The 6,630-nt window shown below is 38.4% G+C and overlaps 1 pseudogene; it reads right to left on the minus strand.

Moving 5' to 3' along the window:
* Window positions 1-1,865: 1,865 nt before the first annotated feature.
* Window positions 1,866-3,211, minus strand: LOC118844773 (annotated as a pseudogene).
* Between the last annotated feature and the right edge of the window lie 3,419 nt (window positions 3,212-6,630).

The raw sequence follows: 6,630 nt of genomic DNA on the forward strand, positions 1-6,630 counted from the left end.
CTCTGCTTACTTCGGACTACATCAGTTTATGAATTCGTGCTTCACTATATTCATCATTGCTATTGTTTCTTCAACTACAGTAACAATCTATTACATCCATGCACAATAATTTCTTTATTCATCCTCTAATTAATGTGCATCTATTTTATTTCCAGTTCTTTCCTACCACAAAAAGTGCTGCTATAAATCTTTTCATATGTATTTTGGTGGACATGGTGACTTTCTTCTTTTTGACTTCCTTGGGGTATATGCCCAGTAGTAGAATCTTTGGGTCAAAAAGTATGGACATTTGAGTTATTTTATTGACATAGTTACAAATTGCTTTCCAAAAAAGTTGTACCAATTGATAGCTCTGCCAACAAAAAATTTACTAGTACATTTCTTTTCCTGCAAGTCCTTTAACATTGACTATTCCCATCTTTTGTCTTCTTTGCTCATTTTCTAAGGTGAAATTTTCAAGAGTTATTTGATTTTCATTTTTCTGATTATTAGTGATTGGAAGCTTTTTCTTTTACGTAGTTAAGAGTTTATATTATTCTTCTGAGAACTGTTTGTCCATGTCATTTGGACATTTATCTATTATAGAATGGCTTTTAGTTATGCACACAGAGTCCAACATAAACACATATATTCATACATACACCAATATTAGACACAGATATAGCTATATTTTAGTATTATATACATAAAATCCTTCATAATATAATATATTCATGTATATTCACAGTACACACACATACAAATGCCTATATATAGGCATGTACTTTAATGTTCTACATATACTTGTATTATATATACATTACTGTCAACTCTTCTGGGTACACTATTACTGGGTATGTATAGGGGAGAGAAAAAGAAAAGGGGAGAGAGAGAGAGAAAGAATACCTTTCCATCTTGATTTGCTGAATAAAAATAATATCCTGGTTGTGTTATATTATTGTTGTTATAGTAATAATCCAAATGCATTGTTGAAGTGATTTGATTTCAAAGGACACACACTAATTGATGAAGCTTTGTTCCATGGAAAAATGGATCAATGCATCTTTCCATTTCAGAGGAGCTTGGGCTGTGGTAACTATTAAGAGGAGCAAAGCTCTAAGGTGAAATTTAAAAATAGTGCAGATTAACTACCCCCTGGAAAGGCAGTGAGGATGGAGCTAAGTTATGGAAATAAAATTTTTTGTAATTATTTTTTTTAATTTTTACAGCTGTTTTTATTAAATAACCAGTTTGTGAAGTCAGACCAGTACAGTGACTTATTGAAGGAATGTGGAATTAGTGCCTATATCACTGACAGTTATCCTCAGTTACATCTTGATCTATAGTGTGTGAAGAGAAGTGTAAGGCAGTGCACTAGACAAAACACCAGTTTCAGCAGGGTTTGGTTTAAGTACAACACCCTAGTCCTCTTCTGCCCTTTTTGCTCTACAACTTAAAATGACATGTCTGTGGGCTAGAGTCCCCATCCGAGTAGGTAAGATAGGGGATCTGTGGTTTCCATTTCTAAAATCATAAATGCACCCTCCCCCACCCCCATTAACCTATTTGGCATAAACTGACTTTGGGACAGGGGAAAAATTACCATGATCAAAAACAAGTTGGGGTAAGGAGGAAGTGACATGGACAGAGGAAAAATATGTGGATTCAACTCCATAAAAAAGCTATTGGAGAGGGAAAGAGGGCCTCATGGAAATTTAGTTCTACAACAGACCTGAGGGATAAGCTAAGGAAGGATCTGCAGACACACATTTCAAGAATTCTGGGCATAATAATATCAATGCTGTCCAGCGCTTCTCTGTCTCCTGTCCTGGAAAGCAGGATTCTCCTAGTGGAGTCATGTTGTCTATGGCTATTCCTAAATTTAGTCAGAGGGTGCTCTCTAGTGTACTGTAGTTATCCTTAAAACTCTTCAGCTCTAGGAAGTGCTTGGCTCTTTTACTGTTCTGGCTGGAGGGCAGATAGGTGATCTGGATAGTTGTTAGTTAGGAAACTTCAGGAGAATGTGTTAGATCTTTAGCTGCCAATTGGTGCTGCCACTGGGAGCTCCCACCATGGGCTTTGACAGTGGCAACCAGTTCACTCAGTGCTTCCTGATAGTGTATATATCCAGTCCGGCAAAAGATGCCAGTTCCATATTGAGCTGTCTCATAGCCATCTAGCAGGGTATCCACGAGAACTTTGTGGACATCCTTGAAGGGTGTACTTGTGTTTTGAAGCTCCAGCAGGTAGGAGCAGAAATTTTTTCAGAGGCACAAATAGCATCCATTGTTTTCATTAAGGCAGAATTCATGACTTCAAAGATAACCATGAATATGCCTGAATGGTCCAGAATCACAGGATATAAGGAATTCTATATGTAGAAGGCAGAGGAGTTAAAGCATTTATCGAAACTCAAAAGTAACAGATCCATGGACCAGTGTCCCCAGTTTGACATCCTGGCAAGAATCTTCGAAAACCAGTATGCCCGTCTCACAATAGTGACCAGAAGGCCACAGAAAAACATTATGGCAGCAAGCCAAGTCACACTGGTGCTTCTCCCCCAATGCCAGGGCCCTCCAGCAAGAAGACCACCCACTGGCCTCAAGCCCCTGCTCAGCCCTCTCTGGTCTCCATGAGGGTCAGTCCTGCCTTTTTGTAGCTCCTACCGCTGCTTCCGCCACAATCTCCAATCTGTGTTCCAGCTAGCTGACTGCTTCCTCTCTCCTTCAGCTCTTAACTGCTCTCACAAACTGCCTCAGCAACTGCCTCTTAGCTCTGCTCCAACCATTCAGCAAGATCCACCCACCACAGGCTTCCATTGGCTCCAGTCCTAGCCACTCCCCTTAGGACCCTGAGAGCCCTGCCCCTAAAGTCCACTCAAATGGGTGGGGAAGATCTTCCCATTCACTGATTGCATTTACAATCCTGTATAGGTAATTGTAGCAATGCTGATTTCCTGGTGTCTCCAGCTGCAAAAGTTTGGCATCATCCTCTTCAAGAAGCTGGGGTTCATATTTTACATCCTGGACCTTGGATAGTCAGATGTCAGTCTCTTCCTTCAGATTCTTGGGAGCATTGTTCCCCACAAGGATGTGAGGGCCTCTCTGAGACTTCATAGCAAAACGCATGGTGTGCCTCTTCACAAAAATGAGCAGCAGCACAAATACCAAGCTCCCATAGGCTATCAACAGCACAATTTTCACCCAGACAATGAATTACTGCTGGATGCCATGGACTCCTTCCAGCTTTGTTAGCTCAGGCTCCCGTAGTATGAGGCCCTAGGGCTCCTTAGTGCTGCTTGGCCATTTCATTATGGGGGAATGTAACAGCAGGGCAATAAACACAACATCGATGATAATCATGAATATGCCTATGTAGTTCTATATCGTAAAGTATGACTCTCCATATAGAAAGTAGAAGAAGTAAAACATTTATTCAGACACCAGATAACTAGATCCCATAACCAAACAATCTTCTCCCACAACCCATAAGCCCATTTTATCATAACAGCAATGAACTTAAAACACAATATCACAACATAGAAGCTCGCCATCCCAAAACCTCTCTGATCCCCTGCTGGGTTCTTCCCAAAAACCAACTCACAGTACAGCTATCACAGGTCAACTTTCTTTACCTCAGCTCTAACTATCATGATGGTCATTAACAGTCATAATGTCTCTCTCTCAGCATTTCCTGTGACACAACTTCCTCTTTCTCTCATCACACTCCTCCCACCACATGTGACTTTGGCTTTCTGTGACATAAGCAGGTCATATGGCTCATTAATGGGTGGGAAAGATCTTCAAATCTAAATTGCTAGTATAGGGAAGCCAAAGCTGGGCCCTGTCAGAAAACATGGCAGCCAGGGGTAGTGCAGGCAATAGGGGTGGGGGGTGGCTAGAAATCTTTAGAATCTTTAGAATCAAATCTTTAGAATAACTACTTCAAATGAGGGTAAGAGGATCAGTAGCATGGCAGATGGTATGATACCTAGACCAGTCTGGCTCACTAATGTGTGTGTGCATGAGCATGGTTTGGGACCAAATAGATAATAATAGATTAGGTGAGTTTCTCTTAAATCAAGTATAAAAGGCAAGAACCTCTCAAATATCAACTTTCTCAGCAGCCACAAGAAAGATAATTAACATACATACTTTGGAATTAACTTTTTCCTCTAAAAGATGCACCTAGCCTTTGTCTTCTGCTTTTAACCATTTAAATTTAGCTCCCACATGAGTTGCATTAAAAAAAAAGACAAATTTCTAAGGAATATTTCTGAAGGCACAGTCATGGAGCAATATCTGAGGCTAATAGTTCTAGATCTGGGAAATATTTTCTTCTTAAAGAAAATATAATCTCAAAGATACTGGTAGAAAAAGGTCTTAGAAATGGATTGTGGGTCAAATACCCTGTAATGGAGGATACCTGGGTTTATAATCAGAAAAGCAGAGTCCAAGTTTTGGTGGTTCCATTTACTAGTTGTGTGATTAGTTTTTAATTTTTTTAATCTCTAAGATAGGCATAATAACATGTGTATAGAGAGATTGCGCAGTATAGAAACTACCACATAAGGTTGTTATTAGTAAAATGCTTTCTAAACCTTCGGAGACTATAGAAACGATGGTGATTGTTGTTAGCATTTTAGAATCTTTGTGTTTAGAACTAAAAGGGACCTAGAAACTGAGACCTAGAGAGGTTGTCTTGATCAAAATCCCATAGGTATTATGCAGAAGAGAAAGGATTTGAACCTGCATCTTTTGGCTCCAAATCCAAGGTTCTGTTATATCGTTATCATCATTATCACTATGCTATTGTTATCAATGGCAATGATTTGCCATTATTACTTCTCCTCCTCCTCTTCCTTTTCCTCCCTTTCTCTGCAAAATGGCTTACCACCCCTCTGAAAATGACTTATATGATCAAGGGATATGATAATATGCCAGTAGATTTAACTGAATTTAATAAATAATTAAAAAATTAATTATTTAGCACCGTTCTTTGGACTGGGGATTACAGAAACAGAAATAAAATAATCTCTGCTTTCAAGAGTTGGCGGTATATTGAGGGGACACTACATATACACAGAATTATAAGTAAAATAAAATTTGAAGTGGGGCCAGAGCATTAAAAACTAGGATTGTAAATAAAGACTTCATTTTTAGAGGCAAAACTGAAAGGGGTGAGTGACAAGATTGTGTGTTTTGACCATGGGAGCAGATGCCTGTGGAAGACCATGGAGAGGAGATGATAGGCTCATAGATTTAGAGCTGGAAGGGATCTTAGAGACCATGGAATCCAAACCTCTTATTTTGTAGCTAAAGAAATTGAAACATAAAGAGGTTAACTGGTACCCAGTTTGGGGAACAGCAAGTAGTAGAGTGTATAATCAAGAATTGCTTGTAAAACAGTTCAGGCAGATGGTAGCCTGGCAGACTATAATGAAAGTGAAGCATATGGGGAGACCTGAGGTCATTTCAGATAATCAGGCATGACCCCAATTCAGATAATCATGGACAGACCACAACTATTCACTTTTCTAATTGGAAGGCAAGCTACAATTCACATCTATTTTCTCCATTGTTGGTTCTCAAACATTTCCCCCTCAGTACCCCTTTATACTTTAAAAATTATCAAAGGCCCCTTTTGTTTATGTGGGCTATATTTATTGATATTTACTACCCTAGAAATTAAAATGGATCCAATTTAAAAATATCTTTTAATCCATTTAAGAATAAAAATAATAAACATATCAAATTAAAATAATGTATTCTTATGAAAAATCACTATATTTTCAAAATAGAAAAAATATCAAAAAGAGGGGCCTCATTTTCATATTTTGGCAAATCTTTTTTAATGTCTGTTTTAATAGAAAACAGCTGGAGTCTCATATCTACTGCAATATGTTGTTTGGTTGAAATATGTATTGAAAATCTGGCCTCAATGATATGTAGTTGAAAAAAAGAGCATTTTAATAGGCAAAAAATTGTTTTAGTATTATTATGAAAGGTTTTGACCTCAAGGACCCTTTGAAATGGTCTTCAGACCTCCAGAACACCACTGCTCTAAATAATCTCTTTTTAGTTGGGGAGTAAGTCGGGATAGGAGTCAGCACATTCTTAAACGGGTCAAATCCAGTTCAAAGGGAAGTAGTCATTTTATCCATCTTGTAAAGCTGGTAGTACAATTATTATTATTCTTATTTTACAAAGGAGGGAACAGAATCTTAGAGAGATTAAATAATTTGTTTAAAGTCACACAGTTAGTATGTCAAAGGTAGATAGGAGTTTAAGAAAACTTGCTAATAGACCAGGATTCTTTCAATCATACTACACAACCCCTCTGGGGTTACAGGGAAAAGTAGATGACATAAACACATGATATACAGCCCGAGGTGTGTGGCTGAAGGGCAGTGTCCACAGGCCAGATGATCCAAGTCCTGTTCTTTTTCTCCTCTTGAAATTACAGAGTATCAATGTTTGTGTCTCTGTGTGTCTTAAGGGGACAAATGTGTGTGTCTTAAAAGGACAAATTAATTGAGGATTAAATGTCTGATTGCCTGTTTCTTTTAGCACCTCCTCCTCCCTAAGTTCATTCCCAATGCCAGCCCAGTTCCAGATCTTTATATTAACTCAGGGTCTCTACAAGCATGGA

The sequence above is a fragment of the Trichosurus vulpecula genome, chromosome 3 (assembly GCF_011100635.1).
Source record: "Trichosurus vulpecula isolate mTriVul1 chromosome 3, mTriVul1.pri, whole genome shotgun sequence".
In the NCBI taxonomy this organism is placed as follows: Eukaryota; Metazoa; Chordata; class Mammalia; order Diprotodontia; family Phalangeridae; genus Trichosurus; species Trichosurus vulpecula.